The sequence below is a fragment of the Pholcus phalangioides genome, unplaced genomic scaffold, assembly GCF_987345545.1.
Source record: "Pholcus phalangioides strain wild (caught in Gottingen) unplaced genomic scaffold, Ppha-v1.0 ptg000010l_1, whole genome shotgun sequence".
In the NCBI taxonomy this organism is placed as follows: Eukaryota; Metazoa; Arthropoda; class Arachnida; order Araneae; family Pholcidae; genus Pholcus; species Pholcus phalangioides.
The window spans coordinates 29,071,785-29,097,396 of NW_028301603.1; the positions used below are offsets into that span (position 1 = coordinate 29,071,785).

Here is a 25,612-nt window from a genome sequence, read left to right on the forward strand (position 1 = left end):
CGATTTTATGGCGGTTTTTGGAAAAGCATTATACGCGCGATCCACTTATGTTTAATCCAGGTACTTATTTCAAATTACAAAGGCTTTAATTATTAGATGGGGCCGAGGCCTATATTTTCATAGATATTATAGAGAAGCTATGTGTGTTCAAATGCTCACCTGTTGGCGCAGGGCTTTTGAGCTACGTTTTCGAGGAGGGGGGGGGGGTCTTTGCTGAGATTTTTCATACCTTTAGGCCCCCACTATAGTAAATTTGTAGAGTGAAAATCAAAAAATGATAAGAATCGTCCTGAGCCCTGTTAGCCTCACCCTAAGGGGGAACCCCCCGTTAATGTCATTATCAGTGAATCCGTAAGCGAATGCAGCTTCATTCTCTGGGAAAACCCCAGATGTGCTACAAAAAGTAATAGAATTAATTTTCTTAACATCCATTTATTTTAAAATTTTTGATTACTGAAAACAGTCTTTTCGAAGACATGGCCATTTTTTGATCCACGTCAAGCTTGCGGGTTTCAGGACTGAATTTAAAAAAAAAGAGAGATAACAAAGGCTAGAAAACGATGATTCATCTTATTGGATGGCTTGTGCTTTATTGCGCGTTACCAAGAAAACTGAAGGGTGTACATTTTTTTGCCTCTCTACACGAGCCCTTAGGCGCTAGGGGGTATGTTGCAGCGAAAAGGCAGCGTGACAGCCGAATCGCATGGAATCCCTGTAGAACCTTGGTGGGAATACAATTGACCCTCCTCCGGCTATGACTTCTTTATTTTTTCCACCTTACCAGCAGAAGAAATCTCAAGGTGGAACTTAGGGAACAAATTTTAGGGAAAGGAACTTTGAGAAAAAAAAGAAATTAATTAAAAAAAATTAAGGATTAATAAAGAAAAAAAGTGAGGTAACTGGAGTTATGTTTACTTGAAGGCTCTTGGGAGGGGCGATCGCCCCTTCACCTATTGTTTAAAGGCTCTTGGGGGGGGGCGATCGCCCCCATCGCCCCCCCCCCCTGGATCCGTCACTGCACACAAGAGTGAAGAGAATATCGGCAAAACGCGGGGCGCACGACGTATTTGACTCCTCCAGAAGCAGTCGGCCAATCACGCTCGACGTAAAGTGCTGTCGTGAGGCGTATTGCGCTCTGTAGGAAAACGGTCATGCTGCTTTTCTTACTGGTGAGTGGATGGCGTGTCGCGCTGGGCGAATCACGCTGCACGCGGCGCAGCAAACCTGCTCCTAGGAAAACCCGGATTTAACCCCAGTTTATGGTTATAGCGAAATGGATGCATTTCAGTCAGTGCTGCCATCTAGGTTTTAAACAATCAACTACCCGAGAAATTCGTTTCCCGTACTTCGATTTTCAACGCAAAGATTCTGATTATATTCCAAAAGAGAAAATGCACTACAAAATTTTAAAAATTGGACACACTATTTTAGTAATACTTCAAAAAAAAAAGTAACAAAGTTGAAATTGCGCAGGTGGAATCACGATCACGTGCTACCTGTACTCTCACAATTACAACAACGACGACGACGGCGGTGGATGTGAAAAAAAAATCAATACACACACAATGGAAGAAGAAGAAGAGAAGGGGCGCCGCGATTGCCGCAGTGAAACATCATCTTGTTGACCGCATGTGGTGGTCTTGACTCGGGACATTTTTTTTCTTTTTTCCTCCCCACGTTCAATGTAAAGAATCGGTAAGTCATGTTTGCATGGAAACATGCTTGATATCATGTCAAATAATACATAACTATAGACTTTAACATGAAACAAATGTTTGAATAGATTCAGTCATCAGTTCATCCTTTGTTGCCGGCTTTCACCCTTTAAATGGATTTTTTCTTCCCCATCTCTTATACACGTATTACGCTTTGTTTGTCACTCGTAAAAACACAAATCCTACGTTAAATGCTGTATATATTGTGTAAACAGTGTTGTTTCTTTCAAGGTATTTCGTTGATGGATTCGGAAAATATTAAAAAAAAAAAATGTCCATTTAGGGTTAAATGTTAATGCCCAGTGTGTGAAGTGGAACCATACAGGAACAGTTTTGATTTAAAAGTTGGGCTCTCAGTTATTTAGTGATGATTTTATTTAAGTTGAATCAGATCATCGGAAAGTGTTTGTACCGAACTTTATTTGTACTAACCCTTGTGACAACACTATTAATAACAGGGTTATAATAAACAATACAGTCAGGTGTATTTATGGTTTAGCCGCCCTCTACCCATTCTGCTCTAATTTTCTTGACCATTCATTTCTCAAATTTGCTGCTCTGGGATATAGCCCGCTTAACTCCCTCTCCTTACTTCTCCCCTATAAATATGTTTTTGTCCTTAAGTTATTCTTTTGATCACTCGCATGCTTTCATGCTCTTTAGGTCACTCTTTTTGTCTCCCGCTGATGTGGTTCTTTGCTCTCTGGGTCATTCCAATACTCACTCTCTACTTCACTCATCAACTCTTGCCACATCGCTGTAATGTAATTTTGCTGCCGTTCGCGAGTTGGGTTGGACATGAAGGCGCCATCTCCCCTCCGAAGCAGAATGTTTTGTGATGAGGCCTCTGCTGACTGGAAATGTTTTGCGGTAGAAAAATCCCTGTACATGTAATAGTGTTTTTTGCACTTTTTCTTAGAATTCTAAATTGTTCTGTGGCGTACGTCTCAGATTTTTTGCATATTCTGTGACGCCATCTATCAGTGGTTGCATGAAGCTTGTTAAGGGAAAATATCTTGTTACCTATATTCTTCCCCTGTTTTGAACCTGGGACCTTGCGCAACCTTCGCGGAAGTAGATGAGCCACTTGGGAAATTTTTTTACACATTCTCTGGGACTCTCATACCTGCGCACTCTTTATGCCACTTTTAATCACTCGTTCACCTGGTCATCACTCTCTAGGTCACCCCTTTTGGTCACTCACTCACCTGGTCATCACTCTCTAGTTCACCCCTTTTGGTCACTCACTGACCTGACCACTTACACTCTACGTCAGCAGTTCTTAACCTTTTTGACTCACGGAGCCCCATAGGCCCATTACTTAATTATTCATTAAAGTTACCGATTTATTTTTACTATATAAAAATATTCACAATTATTTTTTTTAATTACTGTTTTTATCTATTTTCTGCAAGCGGCCGCAGAGTGCGCAAGGAGCCCCAAGGGCTCCGCTGCTCTATGTCACTTCCTTACACTCACTCTCTAGGTTACTCCCATACTTACACTGTCTCTATTAGTCTCTCATTGACCTGTCTCTTCACTCTAGATCATTCTTTTAGTCACTCGCATGCTTGTACATTCTTTACATCATTCCTGTATTTACACTCTTTTAGTCACTCAGTGATCTGGCTTCTCACTTCCCAGGTCACTCTTTTGGTCACTCACTGAGCTTCGCACCTCACTGTAGGTCACTCACATGCTTGCAAGCCTGTTAGGCAGTTTTTTGGTGGCTCACTGACCTGTTGTTCGCTGAATAAGCAGAGGCTGCTTATAATTTTACTGCCCTTGTTTCCTCTCTGAATTTGTTGCCCTGGGCGGAACAGCTGCTCTATGGTCCTTGAAGTCCAGACAAGACCCGGACTGTCCCTTGAGAGATATAATGATCTATGGTCCGTCACTTGGCGACTTTTTTTTCTTTTGGCACCAAACATGTCTGATGGCTCGATGAAAAGTTGCCAAGACCGTCAGACACTACGGACTCCAAAAAAAAAAAAAAAAATCACGTATGCAAAACATAATAGAAATCACCAAGCATAATAATAGCAAAAATATCACTTTCTAGACTAAACCAGCAGTATAAAAAATATAAAACCCAGACTTTTTTTTATAATAAACAAATCAGGGCATAAGGAATACTGGGCATGAAAGTTTCTCTGGGTTCCTTTTAAATAATAAACTGATAAGACAGAAGGCATGACAATGGATAAATAAGTAATAAATATAGCGAAATAATAAAATGGAGCAAATAATGAAATGGTATGATACGACCTGACCAGTAGATAATAATCCAAGTGATGCGAGCGACAGGAAAAAGGAGGAATAATAATTCAAGGACGTGTTGGAAATGAAACAACAGCTGTTTAAAATTTTTGGAAAAACGCAGTGAGCAAAAGAAAAAAACCGTTTAGCAAAGCTAGTGCCACTTGGTATTACCCAATGAAAACTGGAAAGATTTTGAAAAATACGGCAACTCAGAGCCATATTATGACGGTCTTGGCAACTTATTGTGGGGAAAATGTCACCATAGTCCTGGCAGACCATACTGTAGCTGTTCCATATGTTTAAATATTTTCAAGAATTAGATTACTCACAAAATAGCCGTACCGCTAGTGATTTGATGTTATTTCAGTCTTTCTTCAATCAACACTATTTTCATCAACTCCTTAATTCTGTACACAGTGTAATTTCTAAACAACGAATCTCAGAGAGCCTGAGAAAAATATTGTTGCTCATGTTTTATCGTCATGGGTAGAATATATTAGCACTACAGGGAGTGTATGTGTGTGTACCAGGACTGTATGTAATAATTAATAATGCAATTGTACCCACACTTTTAGCAACACCATTCTGGACTCATTTCTTAGCTCCTAAGAAATTTGGTTAGTGTGTCTGAACTTCGTTTAAAAATTGAATCGGGGCATGAAAAAAAAATCTCAGATCCCTTTAAAACAATCAAACTTCTTTACATCTGGTACATCTTTTATAAGCTGTGCCAACACTTTGCATCGTGCTGGACTCCCATTATGAATATCCAGGTTCAAACTTCATTGGCGCACAGTGGTGGTTGCCGAAAGGTGGTTTGCTGACGTTTTCTAACTTTGAGGCATAAATGCAAGCTGCTCTCCCATTTGAAAAAGTTTTTCCGCAGAGAGCAGGTAGTCCTACAACATGATATACTTACATAATATAAAAATTCAGGCATTTACCAACCTCACTTCAAAATATGTAAGACAGATGGCAGTACCAACACCATCTATAGCAGAAGGCCTCTGTGCGAAGCTCGTCATATCACTGAAGTTATTTCACCTATAGTCATTGGATATGCCGCAAAAAAGGTAAAGATATTGCATGCGTCGGTCTGCTATATCCAATGACTACTGGTGAAATAACTTTTTCAGTGACGTCATGTGCTTCGCGCAGAGGCCTTCTGCTAGAGATGGTGTTGGCAGTACCAGCAGAACATGAAACAACAACTTTGACAACAAAGTTGTGCTGGTTCAGGGGCATACATGCACTCAGAACATGCATTTCAGTATGTAAGCCTGGTTCTTTTGAGATTCCACTGATGAATGTGTAATAAATCACGTAATAATAATCATGTAAAACTAAATAGCGAAAATTCCCATACAGGGTTTAAGCTACGGTTTCATTTTTGTGCAAAATGCAAAAGAAAATCTTAGAATGCGAAAAAAGTAGTAGTCACTTTCTCAAAGATGCGTACATGAGGTACAAAATGAGAAAACATCCAACCATAAATCATTAGCATTGTAGCATTTTGCTAAAGCAGGGCTCCCACTCGTTCTACTTTTCCTACTTTTTGGTAAAATGTCCTGGTTTTGTCCTACTTTCTTACCAAATCCTACCGACAAAATTTGTGTAATTGATTTTAACTGAGCAGAGAATCACTGATATATTGCCAAATATTACAAATGTTGAAGAATGCAATTAATGATTCTTTAATTTTATCGTTTTTAAGATTATTTGGTGGGGGGGGGGGGTGTATGTGGACCATTTGGTTGATTAATTTTTCATTTTCTTAGTTTGACGGTTCAACGAGTATAGTAGTCATTAAAAACTTCTGTCTGGATGGAAAAAATAATTTTGTATATATTATGCTTCATGGTCTTGGACAGTAATTAACATTCATCATTCAAAATTATGCTCAAATTGGTGAAACAACAGTTTGCATTACAAAGCAGTGGGATACATAGGCCTATTCTAAGTTTGGTGATTCTGATGCTACCCAGTAGGATTCAGTTGTCTTCTGTATTCTTAAGGCATGAAGAGGCATAAACAATATTTATAATGCGCAGCAAAGAGCTAGAAATGGAAGTGCTTCATTTGTCAAAAATGATTACACTGGCATTGAATAGTAAAATGCGAACCAATCCCTTTGAAAAAGGATGGAGAGAACGGAGTAAAACTATCTGGTTCACCTTGCCTTTATTTACATCAGATCTTGTAATTTACACATTTTGCACTGCGTTTTTGAAAGTGATCTTGAAAGAGCATCATTCTTAAAAAAACGTAAGTCTTCAAAATTTGCTGTGCATTGTCGAAAGGAAGGACTTTGGAAGACTCCAGAAAAAGAATGTAATATATATGAGGAGAGACAGAAAAGAATTATCGCTGTGGTTGTTAAGTACACTGTTTTGGCCGAAAATTGGTTTTGCAACCAAGTCATTTGTCTTTTTGCTTTGACTTGAAATAGTACTATTGAAAAAGAAAATTAGTTCAAAATTAAATTTTTTTTTTAAATAATTTTTTTTTTTTTTTTGCAAAAACATTGTTTTAAAGATTTTTTTTCATTATGCTATGATTATGTTGTCCAAGGGGGTTACCCTCCCCCGTCCTACTTTTTAGTCCTGCATTTTCCTACTTTTTCTAATTTTTCGAGTGGGAGCCCTGCTAAAGCTTTCCCCCCCCCCATTTTCGCTTTTTTGCTAAAGGAATTTTTTATCTAGCGTAAACCATGTTCCCATAGAATTTAATAGTGTTTTCCACACTTTTCTTAAAATTCTTTCTGAGATTGTTCAACAACGTACTTGGTAGTTTTTGAAGTATTTTTCTTACTTTTCCAAGACTGCTACTAAACCACGCATGTACCTCGTCTATATTCCTCTGCAGAACTTCTAATGAATTGGTACATGTCATGTTGGAATGTGCGTGTACGTGTTGTGAATCTAACGTGAAGTTTGTTTCTGTGTAATGCTTGTTAGGTGTAGTTTTGCCATCTGCCTTTAATTTTTTTTAGCTATGCGGTGTGATGATTGAATAATTGTATCTTTGTAGGCCTGCTGCTCTCTGTGGGGATACTTTAACAGGGAGATCAGCCAGCATTTGCGCCTCTAAGTTAGGGACCACAGGAAACCAACTTCAGCTGACCACAAATGCGATGACAGTGGGGTTCGAACCCTACTGTCGCCACAGTGTTGATTGGCTCAGGTTGGTTTTTTGTGGTTCCCAGCTTCGAGTTGCAAAAATGATCTCCCCGTCACTTTTCCAAGACTTAATGACCTCTTCCCATGTTGAAAGACACATAACATAGTTAAGAAATCTGAAAATTTTGTTACCTTTAACCTCTGATTTTGTTATCGTCTACCGTCAAGAAAATTTTAGGCACTGATACTGATTTTGTAGTCACTATGTTGACCTGCCACCTGAGATTTGTCACACGCTGACATAGTCACACCTTAGAGGTGTCTCATTGGCCATGTGTCCAGCTGATAGGAAATGGTGTTGAGAATTCTGAATGGTTGAATGAAAGTGAGAGACAGCATAGATCAGTGATTCCCAACGTGGGCTTTAAGGTGAATGGGCATGCGGATCCGGACCCGCAACCGCTCCGTGTGAAAGGGGTCTTACAGCGGTAATTGAGATATCCCCCCCCCCCCCGTTGTCAATAAATTGCCAGTAGGCGGAGTCAGCTGTTGTTCAGTCTGGTAATGGGGGGGGGGAGGATTTTTTTTTTCTTTTTGAGGTGAGTATAGTATTCTTGCTTACAGCATAAACAGAAAACGATTGTATTTTTCCCTCTCCTTTGTTTTTATTATTTTCGGTGTTGGGGGCATTTATCAGCCCACCCCCAATCGAAAAAAAAATTTCTTCTTGAAAATAAGGCAGCAATTTCTAGAAGGTTTAGCGATTTATATTGTGGCAGTTATAATGTGGATCAGGAAAAATTTTAAAACCGCTTTAAAGGGTCAAGTCTGGGCCACAAGGGCTCCTGAGATGGGTCGTACAAATACACTTTTCGCAATTCAGTTATACATCCATTTGTTGTGTCACTGGTTTGTGGGGCATCTTAGCAATTTCGGCAAGCTGGGTTGGAACCCAGACATGTTGTTGGCCCTCTCGAGACATGATTTTTTATTTCCCAACCTTTTTGTCTCATCGCCCCCAACGCAATCTAACCCATAGCATCCTATGTTATACCCGTAGATTCTATCGCCCACGTTGGGAATCATTGGTCTATCACACATTTTCCAAACTTTTCGTTTCATCGCCCCTCAACTCAAGTCAACCTATAGGATACTGTACTAAACCTTAAGCTTCTACCGCATCCCCCCTCGGGGTGATATTGCTCACTTTGGGAAACACTGGTCTATCGAAATTAAAAAAAAAAAAAATTGCTGCTAAAATGATTATCATCAAGTTCAATATGAATTCATTAATTGTTGATGATGACACAGAAATAAGTGTATGGAAATCATTTATTAAGTTGTAATTTAAAAAAAAATCTAATCATTCGATGTACGGTTGTGAGTTTCTGTACAGTCAAATCCTCAGATTTGCCAACTGCTACGGATTGTCTGTAGTTCCTACGGACGCCCGCAATGAACTGCGCAGCTACGGGAGACTCGCAATACTACGGAAATCTGTTTTAAAAAAAATCGGGTGCATCGATCTTTACCGTCACGATGAATTCGTATACGCAAGTGAGAGAGTTCGGTAGAAGACAACAAACTCGGAGTTGATCTTTTTGTCTGTGCGCGGAAGGCAATCTGTAAAGCCGCGTCTAAACCCGCCGCTCTACCAAGACCTTCTATAGCAGAAAGCCTCCGCGCGAAGCTTGTGACGTCACTGCAGTCGCCTATTTCACCTAGAACTCCTTAATACATATATGAAGGCGCCTTGATAAGGACCTTATTCTAGTGGCTATATTCAACTATAGTCATTGCATATATTGCAAAAAGAGTAAAGAATTCGCATACGTCGTCCTGTTTTATCCAATGGCTGCAGGTGAATTTGACGACGTCAGTGACGTCAAAGCTTCGCGTGAAGGCTAGGTGTTGGCTTTACCTAAGGCGACTGTATAAAGATATTCCAGAGGCTATATCTCTACCGTTACCTCCACATCTCTAGGAAGTAATGGCTCTACTCGATGCCCAAACGCGCACAAACCGGTTTTCCGTCAAAACCGGGATGAAAACAGATTTTTGAATGGTGGTCCGGACCCGGCTTCATTTGCATAGTGCATGGCAGAGCTCGCGGAACTTGCGTTGGAAAGAATGTTTCGTCGTAGGTGCCGTAGGATTTCCGATACGAAGAAAACGGGGGATTGGGGATCTATGATTGCTAGACGTCCGTATAGTTTTTTCACACTTAAAGGTCTGGACACACATATCCGCACCGTGCCCGACACGTGCGTCGGCCGAGTGTAGGTCATCACACGGTCAAAGAATATTTCTTTGCTAAGCAGTGCAGCCGTTCACACATATCCGCACCGTAGCCGAGCACCGCGTCCGCACCGTCACCAACTAGTTTATTTTATATTTTTACGGTGACGGTGCGGGCTCGGGAGAGAAGAGAGAGCGCAGATTTTTTTTATAAAAGAGGAGAGAGCTCATTTATTTCATGTCGCTTCTCAATTTTCATCAATTGCTGAATTATTAATTCCATTTATTTCTTGATTTTAATCAATTTCCGCATTATTACTTTTATTAATTATAAATTTTCAATAGTTCTGGAATTATTTCTCCCGTTAATTATAAATTTTAAAATCTATTCCGAAATTATTTCTTTTATTAATTCTGAATTCTCTCTCTCTCTCTCTCTCTCATTGATACTGAAATTATTTCTCCAAATTATTTTTAATCCCTCGATTCTAAATTTTTCATTAGTTTCGGAAACGGTTTCTCACATTAGTTTAAAATTATCTCCATCAATTTTTGTGTTAATTAACATTTGACGGTGCGGTCTCGGGATAGAGAGAGCAGATATATTTTTTTTATAAAAGAGTTCATTTATTTTATTTCGCTTCTCAATTTTCATCAATTGCGGAGAACTATTAATTCTATTTATTTCTCTTGATTTTCATTAATTCTGAATTTTCAAAATAATTCCGAAATTATTTCTTTTGTTAATTCTAATTTTTCATTGGTACTGAAATAATTTCTTTCAATTATTTTTAATCCATTGATTCTAAAGTTTTCACTAATTTCGGAAACGGTTTCTCACATTAGTTTAAAATTACCCCCATTGATTTTTTTTCTATTAATTCACATTTTTGTAGTTAGTTTTTTTTTCCATGGGGTATTTCTTAGCGTTCGTGTATATTCATTCATGATGCCGATTCCCTCCTCTCCACAAAATATATGAAATCTTGTTAAAGGGAGGGGGGGGGGATGTTCTAAACATTTTTCGTGCCCCGAAATTGTTCAGGCGCATTTGGCCTCGGTTCTGTGGCACTAGCGTAATATGCAGAAAACATTATGGATAAGCATTTTCACAACTTTGATGGGAAAACAAAGTTTAAAATTATGTTTCATAGCATATAACGAAATTTTGCCGGGGAGATTTTTGTTAAAATAATAACATAAACTTGGAAAACTAACTGGGTTTAATTTCCGATGCTCTATAAATGAATCATTGTTTTAGTTTTAACATAAATTAAATGGAAAACAGTTCGAAAATGTTTGGGTTTTTTCTTATGGGAAAAATATAGGCGACATTTAAATTTGGTACTCACATCAGATGCGACATGTTAAGCCATAAATGCTTAACCCATGTCCTGTGCTCCAAATGCGGCCCTTGGAACTATTTGATGTGGCCCGTGACAACAAAAAACAAAACAAACCTCTCTAGTGGTCTCAAGCGCATTTAAAAATCACTTGAGCGACTAGCGGCACACCTCCAGTTCACTTAAGTGGATCGTGACACATTTGCAGATTATCCTATTGAGTGGTTAGTGACATATTTCCAGATCTCTCGAGTGGTCCGCGGCACGCTTGCAGATCACTTAAGCGGCACGTGACACTTCTTTTTAGATAATCTTGGAGGATCGAGGCTCATTTCTGAATAACTCAAGAAGCCCGCGAAATATTTCAAAACAATGAAGTGGCTCACACCTTCCAAAAATTTGAGCACCTACCTTTGTGCTAAATATCTGACAAAGGTATTTCAGCGACTGGGACTTTGGCAATGAGTGCTTTAAATTATTATCGAATACTGGAGAGGCATTATCATTGAATCAAGCCCCGGCAGACTAAACACCCCAATTGTTATTGATTTTAATATCCATTTGTCATCTGCAGAGGAGCCAATTTTTAGTTTAGAAGATTCCGCGTTCACACACAGATGTGCGCGCTCTTTCGTACAATATGCTCCTACTGAGCTGAGATACACTTCTCCGAGGTGTTATCGGAATTTGACACCACCTGCCCCTACAGATGATTATATTTATGATGGCGGTTGACTCTGAATAAAAACGAGTGAAGAAGAGAGTACCGTTCTCCCCAACAGATTGTTTTAATTTATATATATATATTATATAATGACATTTTTTCTTCTCTCCCCTCTCTTTTATCACTCCGTAAATAATCTCCTCTCTCCAAACTATAAACAAGAATGCATATAGTCAAACTAAGCAAATGGCCGTCTTTTTATTTTCAGCTGCATTTAAAGATCCTGTCCTTTTTTGCGGGTTTGTCACATACAAAAAATCTATCGGAGGTCAATCCAAAATAAAACAAAATAAAAATTTCTTTAGAAAACATACACGAACACATATACAGATAGATAAAAAAAATTATACACATGTATAGATTATTTACAGAAATGTTTAGAACAATTAATTATTGTTAATTTACGCTAGGGCTATTATATCCAAATCATTCTTGTTAATTAATTTACTGACCATTTTGATTACACCGAACCGGCTGCAAAGCCTTGAAGCAATCGACACAGCTTCGTTAAGCTATAGTCAGCATACGGCAGCGACACGGGCAACACACGGAAATGTGTGGTCTGAAGGGGAACGAGCCGAGCCTCGGCCAACTGACGCCCGAGCTGCGGTCCTGACACGGTGCGGATATGTGTGTCCAGACCTTTATCTTTACTTTTTTCGTTTACTCACACTGTAAATTCACTGGATGGGCCAACCGAAGATCCCATCGGTGTCCCGCTGCTGGATGAGCGTACTTGATGGAAGTCCCCGATGCTCTTGCCCTCTGTGTAGGTGCCCTTTGTCTAGCGGTAGCTTAGGCTGAAGCACTTTGTTTTGAGAGGGTAGTATCAGACACGGCTCAAGAAAAAAAAAAATTCTCACCCGTTTCGGCGCCCTCTCATCGTATAAGCCGCGAATCGTTATAATTTTAGACATTCACACAAACATTTTTATAAATTTTTCCACAATTTTCCTTTTTTACCCCTGGTACTATGCCCGTTGTATAGTGGAGCCCCTAGATGGGCTCTTGATCGGTGTGCCTCCAAGGTCGAATTCCAAGTTGACATCTTTTAACTATCTGCTTTGAAGTCGTGGGCATGCGTCATCCCTGGAGGGATGGGGTGAAAGGACTCCAGCCGTGAAACCCGGGAGAATTCTTGAAAATTTTTTAACACTATTAATGCACAGGGGCCGTGAATAATTTGGCCTGGAGTCCGCCAAAGATCTCAGCTCAGAAGCCCTGTTGCAGGATCGGGGGGGGGGGGGGGGGCCATGGTCTTGGGTCTAATTTGAACGAATCTCGCCGTTCAAAATAACGCACAAGCAATAGGTTCGCTCTACAACAGGACCTGACAAATGAGGGAAACACTTAGACGCCAGCCAAATTTAATGAGTCATACTTTTTCTCTAATAAAAATGGTCCTATATATATATATATATATATATATATATATAGATATTTTACTTTTCAGGGACGTATCGACTTTTTTCAATGCTGGTACGTACGCTGACAAAAAAGCCGAAAATGTTTTGTAATGTCCTCAGACACAAATGTAATAATCAAACGTATAAAATTTTAAGTGCCAGTACCGACTCTTTCGTCACCACGGATTTGTCAAACCCTGCTATACAAAGAACTATAATGTGAATTTTTAGGATGAGCAACATCTTATAAGTTGAAGATATCCCGTAATTTGCATAATTTGATATTGTGGATTCAATCTGTCAGAAGTATGGTGTGTGTCAGGGATGCACAACCTTTTTATTCCGCGGGGAACAATCGAGAAGAAAATTGTCGTTATAACGGACTTATAAATGACGTTATTAACGAATTTAAATTTTTTCTGTTAGGTGTTGAAAATTGCTGCTTTTTCTGCATTTGGATGTCTTTTAGGCCGAGATTACACCATAAAAGTTTGATAAAAGTCCTATTATAAAACTTGAAAAATGCAGCCAATAACGTCAACGGTTACATTTTCTAGAATGTAACCAATAACCTTATTGGTTAGATTTTTCTAGTTTTATAAAAGGGATTTTATCAAACTTTTATAGTGTAATACCGGCCTTAGATCAGTGTGCTTCAACCGTACTGGTCCGAAAAACATTTCGCCTAATTTTTCCGGTCCACAAATTTTCTTTCATTTGTGTATTTTTCAGCAGTTAGCAAATTATATTTGTTTTCCTATTTTTTTTTTTTTTTTTTTTTTTTTGCATGTTCGCAAATTATTTCTCCAATTTATTTGTTTTACGAAAATTCTTCCCCCCCCCCCCCACGTTTACTTTTTTTGTCTGCCCGCAAATTATTTCTCCTGTTTGTTTTTTGCTGGTCGGGAAATTATCGCATTTATTTTTTCCCGCTAATTTTTTGCAATTGTTTTCTACCATTTTTTTCCAGTCCACGTTATACGCCGATTCAAATCACTTGATTTAAAAAAAAATCATTGATTTAAATCATAAAATTTAAATTTACTTTTCCTTTATTTAACTTCAATGATGTTGAAATAAAAATAACCTGGCATGTAATTGAAATGCTGTAAAGTTGTCGATTAAAAGACACACATAAGATCTGGTAAATATAGACTGAAACCTAATCCTTATATCAGTGCAGAAAGATAGCTGTTCTATTTTTTTGATTTTGTGCATGGAAAAAATGTCAGAAAAATATATGGGAGCTACTTATAGATATTTAACTGCACTAAACATTAAATTTGCAATGCATTACGACGGGGGTTGCATTACTATATAGGGTTCCCCTGATAATGAAAAAAGAAACAAAATTAGCTTTGAATTCTATGCTCTTAATTGTCGATTTAAAATAATCGATATTGTATCAGCATATAAATACAGTTGAACTTTAGACTTTTTCAGTTTTCTTATTAAAAATTTCAAGTTTGCTTGTTCTTTACCAGAACTCATTAAATCCGTGAATGAATAAAATTGTGTAAATTATTTAGCATCCTGAAAGGCGGAAGCGCATCATTAATAAATGCATACATAAATTACGCAAGAAACAATCTTGTTAGTAGAATGTTTTTCATTTAGTTGTTGCCGAATGACCCTTTGGTTGTAACATTTCGATTGAGTGAATCGAGAAACCTTGCACCTATGTGCGATACTGAATCGCCAGCAGGCATTCACTTTGAGGGGGGCCCTCATGAATAAAAGCACTTCCCTACAAGAGATGTTAATTCATGAAGTTAATTTGGGCTTAACGACCTTTTGATGTTACATAAACACAGAATTTTGTTGTTTATATTTTTTGCGTGCAGTTCGTTTGTTTGTTGTTTAGTTTGTAGTTTATTCATTAAATGCTGAATTAAATTTGAGACATTAGGTGAGAAAAAATAAGCTATCTCAGATAATATGCATTCTTAATGATTAACAAGATTTGTTTTAACTGATAAGGAGTCGGTTAATTTTAATAAAAATCTGATTTAAATCAAAAGAATCCGATTTTTTTTATTTTTTCCAAAACCTTTTTTTTTATACTCTGCCGGTCTACTAATTATTTCGCCCATTAGTTTACTTTTTGCTAGTTCGTAAATTATTTTCCCTATATATTTTTTTCTCCTGTTTACTTTTTACCTGCCCACAAATCATTACTATTACCGCCCCTCCGCGAAATTATTCAACTATTGAACAAATTCCGCAGTTGTAAAAACTTGAACACTGTTATAAAACATTTATACGAAGGTTTTTAACAGCTGGCCGATGCGAAGATATATTTTGGAAAGAGGGAAAAATTCAACTGCCCCTGCGGGGAATCGAACCCACGTCCTTTCACTTTCTGGAAGAACGCCTTAGACCACTAGACAAGGCAACGAACACCTCAATCTTTCCTTGGAGCTCGTGTGCACTGAACAGGACCGTACATGGACGGTCGGACCTAACTCAGACCAAAGCTCACAACTGCTGACGATGCCACCAGATGGTGACTTATCCGAGGATGATGTCACTCTCCACTATCCATAAGAAGGTTTTTAACAGCTGGCTGATGCGAAGATATATTTTTGAAAGAATCGATTTCTCGCGGGGGGGGGGGGGGGGGGGGAGCAGTTGAATTTTATCTTTCCTAAATATATTTTCGCATCAGCTAGTTGTTAAAAACCCTCGTGTGGATAGCGGATAGTGACATCATCCTCGGATATAGAACATTTGTTCTAAAATTAGCAAATGAAACAATTTCAGTTGGGAAATTGATTTTTAGCGTCGCAGCTGTCGATTTTCTAAGACGTTTTTGCATAGAATTTCGTATTCTCTAAACGATTTAGTGGACTGATTGAACAATTAAAATTCTCACTTATATCAGTGCCTACTGTCATGGCTGTATGGACTTGTCAACATTTTCCCCTCAAATCCGGACGTTTTTTTAGCACGATTTGCTCATCCAGTTGGAATGGCTAATTAGTTCCGGTCAAATAAGCCCTGGCTGTGACCTTGGTTTCCCAAGTCACTGAGAGAAACAATAGCCAGATAAAATCGTCTCGTATCCAGTGTATTATGGAAAAGCATAGAAATTAGGACGAGAAAATGTTACTTTTTCTGGGTCCATCCTTTGTAAGTACTATCTCAGAGTAATGTTTTTGCAAGGAGTATATGCAATAATGTGTTTCATCTCAGTTGAGTTTTTGAAGAAAATAATTTTTTTTTTTGACGTTATAGTGAATGCTTCCAAATTTTCAACCCGCTATAACCGAATTTTTTTTGTATCTCATTGACAGTCACTTGCAAATCATTCGTTATAACGAGGTTCTTGTTATAAGCCGTACTCGTTATAACGGACTTCGACTGTATGTCTCTCCATAGGAAGCAGGCAGACTTCTAACATCATATTTACATGCATGAAACATATATCGTGAAAGTGATTTTGAGCGAAATTTTAACAAAGTAACGTTGCGAAATCTCTTTAAAAGTATTGTTATAAAAGGATTTACGTAGTAAAGGATATCGTTGTGTAGTGAGATTTACTGTTATCAGAGTGAATCTGTTATCATTACTCACTGTTTTTTTCAGTGAGGTTTTTTTTTTGTATGTCTTGACGGAATTTGAGAACTACCGTTTAGTAAGCAAGATAATGACGTGTTTATGTTTCTCTTCATATTGATTGAGTAAAAGAAGAAATCTAGCTTGCTCAAGCTCTCGTAAGAGACACCTCGAACGTGCGCTACGTTCACACGTTTCTGATCACTTCTCGATAAAGTGACCAGAGGCGATAGATCAATATGATGTGGAAGAGATGCTAGTATTTTTTTTTGTGAACTATAAGCAAACGTGAGTATACTAAAAGATATTTTCTTCCAATTTTTTTACGTTTGTGCCTTTTTGTAATGAGACGTCTTTTTTAATTGAAGAGCGAAAAATTTATCTTGGTTCAAAAAATGAATTTCTTTTCGAAATTAATAAGTTTTTCATCAGTTCTTATATAGGAGTTTTCAAAAATGTTTCTTGTATTCTCGGAGTGGGTGGGAAAGGTGTATAAGAGGTTGCTAAAAGGTTCGTAGGATGCGTTTCGGAACAAACAGGAAAAAAGGCAAAGGTGGAGATGGCATATTGCCATTTCGCGCATAGTAGAAATGCGGTCTGCGCACGTAAAATAAAAACTAGAGAGAACGTTGACTCTAGCCTTCATTTTGTAGGTTTATCATTGGGAGTAGATTGAAAAAATGCCCCCTCCCCATTCCATTCGTTTTTCCTTTCGATCGAATGAAGGAAAAAACAGATTAAAGAAGAAAAACCCCGGTTTTGACTATAACAGGAAAGAGACAAAAGGAGTGTTCTCTTGCAACTAAAGAACAAACAACGCCGCTCGTCCGATTTTTTAACCCCTTTTCCCCTATTTTCTTGATGTAAACGGAGATACTAGTTTTGAAGATTCATCGCTAGAACCTAAACTATGCATGTTCCAAATTTGTTACAAAAATCCATCAGGAAAGGAAGTGTGTTCGAATCGCCTAAAATTTGTTCTAAATTTAAAATTTCTAAACTGGAAATCAAAGATTTCTACCGAAGGAAGTCCCACATCGAGGGGTTAGAGCACCAACCTCTCGGCGAGTATAAAAAAAAAATAGGCTGCCGTTCGGAATCGGCAATAAATTATAGGTCCCGGTCTAATTATCCCTCGTGTGCAGAAAATGACAGTGGTGCGACAAAAATGATCAAATAAACTTGAAATCATTTTACGTCTTTCTCGGAAAACATCCAAACATTGTCTTTTTTTGTCTTTTTTTTCCAGGAGAGGTTTTTGTGTTCGAATTATCTTGATGTATCATCAAAATTGATTATTTTCTTAACTTTCTTGTTTGGTCTTTCAAGTCTCCTTCGTTACGAAATTTGAAGAAAAAAAATCGAAGTAGTGGTTATATGCAATTAAACCAACTTGTAAGAAACTTTGTAAAAATGTTACCAAAAGGTACATGTAGTAGACTAAAGAAAATATGGATCATTCCGTGGCTTCGTCAGGGTCGTCTGGTCCTTGAAGTATGCCGCACGGTTTTGAAGGCATCTAGAAAGAAAGTGACTTGGTTGAAAGGGGATGCAGAGAAGAGTTATACGAACTCTTTTCGGTGCACAAAATTTGAGCTACAAAGTAGACTTGATTATGTGGATAAATGCACCTCGTAAACATTCCTCTAGAGCTGTGATTCCCAACGTGGACGTTAACGCCCCCTTGGGGGCGATGGAATGTTCCAGGGGCGCGGTAGAAGTTACGGATATAACATAGGGCCCTATGGGTTAGATTGCGTTGGGGGGCGATCTAAAGCAGTGGTTCTTAACCTTTTTCCTTCCCGTACCCTCAGAGCAATGCGACTTTACCTTCCTTCACCCCCCCCCCCCGGACAATACGGTTTTTGTTAGAAAATTCAGATTTTTTTTCTTCTTTAATTGATTACATTAATTATCCAATAATTAATTTCTATGAATTCTTTTACTTACTGTTTAATGTCTTTTTTTGCTAGGCCTAATATTTAATTTTGGCTTCATTTTTTAAAATTCGAAACGAAACTTAAAAAAAACCTTTTTTTTTTTTAAACATGTTTTTGAGATTAGGAAAAAAGATTCATTGAATAGTTCTTGATTTATATTGATTCCAGCCGCAACAACTGTAAATTAATGTTTCTTTGACACGACTGAATTTTTTTAACGCTTTTTCCTGAGTCGTGTGTTCACGACAGTAGCAAATCTAAGTACAACGTGCTAATAACACGAGGCACCAATGTAAAAAACAAACCACGAAATAGTTTAGGTAAATAATGATATTTTTTATCAACCAAAATAAAAAAACAAGTGCGACGCTAATCGAAAAATAAACTTTCGACGTAAATTATTAGTATGATTCATATTTTTTAAGAATTGAAAAATTCAATTTTTATCATTTTAATTTTTCCTGCATAATCAGTCGACATGTAATTTTTTTCCCCATCTCGCACCCCGGTTGAGAACTACTGCTCTAGAGGGATTTCTAACGAATTGGTTCGTACTGGAACGTGCTTGTTGTGTGTGTATGCGGGGTTCTGACGTATTTTATTTTGTCGGAGTTAATGTTTTTCATGCTTTACCAGCGCTGCCATCTGTTTTCAAAATTTTGAAGTGAAAATGACAAATGCTATTTTCATCGGGGTTTGACTGCATGTGTCCTCTCAAAAATTAACACCCATAGTGTGTCGACACCAGTACCGTCTTGACGCATCGACCTACTTGTGCATAGCCCAGCCTCAACTGCAAGGGTTGGGTGGCTCAAGATAACAAGATCTGGTAAGTTTTCGAGATTAAGCACGTGAATTGGTAGGTTCACAACACCTACACGCACATTCCAACATGTACTGATTCGTTAGAAATTCCGCACAAGAATGGGGACGAAGTGCGTGCATGGTTTAGTAGTAGTCTGCAGGCAGAGGCATTTCTAGTCATATTAGGGGGGGGGGGCTCAGTAAAATCGATTTGCGTGGGGATCCATTATGCTCTTGAGCAGGCAAGTGACAAAAATTTATTTTTTCATTTATGCATGTGAAGCATTACTGCGCCTGTTTATTTTTTTCAAAGTAAATAAGATAGTTTTAAACACAAACACACACTTCTTGCTGAACTTCATTATAAAAATTAATACACTTTTGAGTTGGTGAGTTTTTGCTATAGGTGGAAAAAACCATGGTAAAAACTGTCCCGGCAAAAACAGATTCTTTCCTCATCTGTCTATGCATGCACTGTATTGCTGTACATTTATTTTTCGATTTATTATGCAAATGACATAGTTTTGAACTCAAATTTTGGTTTAATAATCAATACCGTTAAGGGCTGGTAAGTTTTTGTCATAGCCGGAGCAAAACTAGTGTAAAAGCGTGCTGACAAAAATAGGTTTTTGCTAAGCCTAAACCAAAGATACTTTCCATATTTGTCTAGTATTCAACCCCCACACACATATTAAAAAGAATTGTATTCTGTTATAACAACCTCTATCGTCCCAGACGATGGGTGGTCATTATAACAAGCATCAAAGGTATCTCTATTTACTTGTAAATGGTAATTCACCAGACTACTTCACAGTACAACAGTATAAAGTTAGTGGTTGCAATGATTTCAGGCCTCAGTTACCTATAATACACATTGAGTCAAATGTTTTATTCCATAAAAAACCATTTTTGTCAGTTTTTTTACCAGTTTTTGCCACTGTCCCGGCGAAAATACCCAACCCTGCTCTTAAGACGACCCTAGGCAAAGGAATTTTCCAGTTTTTCTGTATCCTTCGTTATGCTCGTGAACTTCTTGTCAAGGGGGAATGATAAAGTATAATTTCTGGTTTATCTTTATTAATTACCTTTTTTGACACCCTGAGCGTGCCTCATTTTCAAATACGCGTAGCATGTCGGTACGACAGAAATACATTACGAGAGTTTGGCTGTAACCAGGATTCAATCGTATTAGGGGAATCTCAAACTTTTACACTCGCGGCACTCTTTTCACTTTAATCAACTTTTATCTGCTGCTCCCCAGAGCAGGTTTAGCAAAGATTTGGTGGGCGCATATTTTGGGAACCCCTAGCTGATTGTTTCTCCTATAAATATGTCTGTCGACTGTTACCAGGGCCGCTCAGCGCATGCCCTCGGGGGGGGGGGGGGGGCGCTTAATATTTTGTTTACCAGGGCCGCAACAAGAAACGAAAATATACTCTGTCGCTCTGGTCCAGTGCCAATAACCCCCCCCCCCCCCTCCCTCGTAATTTTGAACAAAGAGGGAATAAACTCGGCTCCCTGTTTCGTATCAATTTCTGTTTCAGTGCCCTGGGCACCATAGTCCGCCCTGCCCTAGTTGCTGACCAGGCCCAATGGCTGACTGTAACTTAATTTATTGCTTAAATATGCATGTGTGTGTATACCGACATCACTGGTCATAGTCATGATTATAAAATTATCGTCTTCGAGTCATTGGTACGTAGATTAACGTTGTAAATGAAATACTTTAAGTGTCTGCTGTGTGTGTGTGGGAGGGGCGAACCACGGTGTCACTTTTTGTTTTTCCTCGTGCTAATTAGCATCTATTTCTAGTGTGTTTTTAATAAGCAGTTTCTAAAAATATATAAATGTCATCATATGAAGATACGCCAGCTGAATATTTGCGATGGATTTTGTTTGACGTAATATATATATATGTTTCGTTGGTTTTTGATGCATTTGCCAGTGTTGGGCGGGATGGGATTACATCACAGTACATTGCACATAAGGTGAGTGATTTGTCGCATACATTTGCCTGGTTGCACCATGAGTAGAGATACGCGATTTTCGTATTTATGAAATTGATACGAAAATTTTTTTATTGTTACCATATATTTTCATTAAAATCTCGATAATTAGATAATTTACACTTTTTCAAGCGAAAATAGGTCGGAATTTTGCTGAGCTGAATTTTTTGAATTCTTGCTCGTGGAATACGATTTCATTTCTGAGTTCTGTCCGAAACTTATGGAGCTAATCGACAATTAGGAAGGGTCAAAATCTTGCGCTCGTTTTGTACAGTAAGTTAAAAAGTTATATTAAATTTATAATAAACTTTTAAAATGTTCTCATTAGCGCCAAAGACAGATGGCCTTGCCGAAAGACGGAGAAAATGGACAAACGAAAATTTTAAAATCGATGAAAAGTACAATATTGTGCAACAAACGATTTTTTTTTTTTGCAAATAAATACTAAATTTATGATTTAGAAGTAGGTACTCTCTCTGATGAGGGTGGCCCTGCGCAGATCTGTGGCGGTAAATCGGTTTTTTACATGTACAGTTCCGGATAATGTCTCGCACACAAACTTGGCGAGATTTACAGAGAAATGCGTAATGACTATTTACAAGTGAAAGATGACATAATAAATAACTATTTACATAATTTTCGTAACAATACTATATGCCGCTGATTTATAACTGATATGACATGTCTGTGTTGGTTCAAAGGGAAAAAACGTTCGAATTTGAGATAAGAAAAAATGCAAGAGTAGAAGTGCAGAAAAAAAACAGAAGCATGCCAAGTGAACTGTTTAGACACCTTTCTGCTACTACCATGACCACATTTCCATTTTACCGTGCACGCACGGCGTTTATAGAGTTTTAGTTCAGTGTTCTGGAGAGATTTTACTTCATATTGAAATGTGTGCCGATTCCTCCAGTGCCGTAACGACATAAATTTGTATTTTTGTACTCAGAGGGCGAAATGTGATGTCACTTTCTCAAAATTTCACAATGGCAAATTTGTTAATAATATTTTGCCAAAATGCGAAACTGTGGCTTTTTGACTTATCCCAATTTGCCCTCGTTGTTTCCTCATAAACTAAAAAACAAAATTCGACGAACGAACCTCGAGAATGCGAACAACTCAAATATTTTTGGAAAAAATGACATGACATTTCGCCATCTGAGCAGATTTTATACCACATTTCCTACGCAAGTTTTTATTATTATTAAATTCCGCTATAAAGAGCCGTTATTTGCATCCTCTCGTGGGTTACGCCATTCGCACAATCGCATTTTCTTATTAAAATAACATTTTAATCGGAATCGTGCGCGATTCGCATCAGTTTCATTTACCCTGATCATTGCGAGAAAAAGAAAATGTTTGCGTGATTATTAACGCAAAAAACACCGTCACATATTTATCGGTGGAAAAAGGAAATTGTGCTTTTTTTTCTGAGGAAATTACGCAATTGGAAAGAAACAAAACTTATACGTCAATTTCTTTCTTCACATTTTCTGATACTTAAAGAGAAGTGAACCTGGTGTGTGTCATGAAGCGCTGGAGCGTGTAGAACAATGTATGTCTGAGTTTGCTTCGCATGATACTACTATACCATTACCAGTTATAATGACGCAAGGTAAAGGAAAAAAAAAACTTGCATTTCTATTATTTTTTTTTCATTTTAAAAGAGCTTTTTCGTGAGTTAGTGCGAGTGCAATGACTTCCTTGTGTCGCTGGCCTTTTGCTCTTTTTTTTTATATGGTTCAAAGGAATATTGTGTGTCTGTCTGGTGACATTTAAGCGAGAAAACCAATATGTAAATGATCTGCTTGCCTATAAAAATTAACTTTCGTCATATATGAATTGAGGAGTGGGAAGAAGCTGTGTGCGCGTGAGCTTTCGCACTTTCTCGAAAGCCCGTTTTGCCGTTTTGAACCACGTGTGATAAGTCAGCTTCGCGTGCATAAACGATGAGTCTTCTGGGTATGTGACGACCCTTGCATACCGAGACGCGTGCGATGGATGCTATGGATAGTTTTTCAAATGGTAAGTTCCTTACTGGAGTGCGAGAGGGAGCATGGTTCTCTGGTGCAGCTCGCGTAGAAAAACTGGCGTGATGCTGACAGGTGAGGAAAAAGCTCTTGGTTACTCCACGGAATCTTCCTGTTCTTTCGCTTTTTATTGTATGGCACCCTGATCAGTCTGCGGCAGGGGCGGCTCGAGAGAAAATCTCTACCCGTGGGGGACTTATTTTTGGCGTCCCCGACACCACTTTTTTTTGGTCGACAAATTTTTTTTTTCCGCCCTTTCAATTCGGATTTCACGCCGACTGACCTAGTGCCGCTGCTGATCTGGGGTAGTGATTTCCCAGACGATGTACCGCGGCACCCCCTTTCCCCATAGTGCCGTGATGCTATTTTCGGGTGGGGATTAATCTACCGAAAGAAATGATAGAATGATTCCAGGGGCGATTCTTTCCATGGGGCGCTGATATTAAATAGAAAAATTAAATTGACAAAAAACAATTGGGAAAAATGATTTCGGTAGGCTCTAGGAGGGGGAATTGGGAGGTGCTGGAGGGGGTGCCAATAAAAGGGCCCTCGTGGGTGGATATTTTGTATAGAGCAACCCCTCGATTCCCAATCAGTGTGTCACAGCAATTGAGGGTGCTGCCCAAGTGCATAGATCGGGGGGGGGGGGGAGTTAACGAAATTCTTTGAGAGGTGAGAGAGCACTGAGATTTTGTAGACCAGGGTTATCTAGACTTATTTGTCCTATGACACCCCCTCCACGGAAAATTTTACCAGCTGTGACTATGGTTCCCAAACTCTATGGGCTCTCTGATTAGTCTCTTGTAAAACCTGAAAACATTAAAACATTGAAGTTTCATCCTTTTCCTGTCTTCTGAATGAGCACTAAGTGCTCTCTGTGGAGCATAGTTTGCTATTGAATGAACTTTTTTTCATTTTTAATGAGAGGTAGCATTATTTTGAAGTAAACTATGACAGAAATCTTACTGAGTTCAGAATATTGTGCAATGTTACTTTGTAGCAATGTTTGGTTTTGGTCATCAAAAACTGGCTTTTGGCATGACAAGCATCAAAAACAGATTTATTCCATCAAAAAGTTTAATGATGATTTTGGACAATATTTTGAACACAATAGGCATATAACATGATGAGGAACTTAATTTTTGTGTATTACCACATTTTATTTTTAAACACTGAGATAATTAAAACAATATTCGACAATAATCTGACAATAATTAAAACAATATTGGTTATAATTTGAAATTTTGAATTTTTCAACGTAGAACAGATATTATTGTTAAGAAAAATATTGTAGCACAATTTGTGAGGATACCCTCAAACTTAGTGATGTCCTGTTGCCAAGTGAAAAATGGAAAGGTGCGGCATAAAACATCCAGATTTTTCTAGAACATTGATTTTCTGCCCATCCAGTGGCGCTGCTGACTTGGAAAACTGTAAAATGGAATTTTGTGGAAGATTCTTTTCTCGAAGTTTCAATCATACCTATAAAAAAGTGATGCAATCACAGGAGAGTGGGGAGAGTTGTTTGACTTTATCCTGAATGCGAGATTTGTATTTGTAGTTCTCTTGTAAATAGCTGTTTTCTGTAAAAATAAATCTGTAACGTCCTGCATATTGGTTCCTCTGCTTATTTCAAGGACTTGTGAGAAATTATTTAGAGTAATTTGGTATCAGAAATGGGATAATTCAAGGTATTGAATGGTAAAGACGAGGCATGAACATGGACAAGATGGGAGAACAGCTGATGTCTGTGATGGGGCCAGATGAAGTCGGGCATCGAGGACAAGATCGAGTCAACAAACTCAGCCATGAGAGATGTCACCACCTTCATCGCTGCCGTAAAAGATGTCACCACTTCCATCGCTGAAGTAAGAGATGTCACTGGCATGTGTGTGGGAGACATCGCCATTGCCATCGTTGGAGTAATGAACAACATTACCACTGCTGTCGCTGAAGTAAAAGAAGAGCTTTTTCCCAGGAGATGAACTCTCGTCTCTGCGAATGGTTGGGATTGTGTTCTTAAGACCTTCCACCTAGCCACCACATTCTGAGGGGAAGCTGTCGAAGTGCTTCAGACACTTGCCGCCAAGGACCGATCCAGCTATGAGACTGATGAACGCACTGAAGCTGAGGTTCTGTGAAAATTACCTCAAAGACTTCCACTGGCTGCAACTGAAGACCAGACAGCAGAAAGCTGGTGAAACATCACAAGAACTGGCCATGGACATTGAAAGACTCTCACAGCTGGTGTATCCCGACTGCCCGCTGGACATCAGGGATGGACTGACCCTTCAGTGCTTTGTCGATGCTGTCAAGGACCCCAACATCCAGCAGGCATTGAATCTGGGTGAATACAAGGATGTGAGAGGTGCTCTTGACTATGCTATGAAATTCGAAGTAGCCCAGCAAGCTTCTAGGAGAGACAGACGAATGGTCAGCAGTGCTGTTGCGGAGGACTCTACGGCGG

The 25,612-nt window shown here is 38.6% G+C and overlaps 1 pseudogene across 2 annotated transcripts in view; it reads left to right on the forward strand.

Moving 5' to 3' along the window:
* The first annotated feature begins 1,570 nt into the window (after window positions 1-1,570).
* Window positions 1,571-25,612, forward strand: part of LOC149081238 (long-chain-fatty-acid--CoA ligase 1 pseudogene) — a 29,747-nt pseudogene continuing 5,705 nt past the window's right edge. The window contains exon 1 of one of the 2 annotated variants that reach the window (XR_016193413.1): window positions 1,571-1,695. The product of XR_016193413.1 is annotated as a long-chain-fatty-acid--CoA ligase 1 pseudogene, transcript variant X1 (transcript). Of the gene's footprint in view, window positions 1,696-16,593; window positions 16,654-25,612 lie in introns of those variants that run through there. The other variant, XR_016193414.1, reaches the window with a different exon arrangement.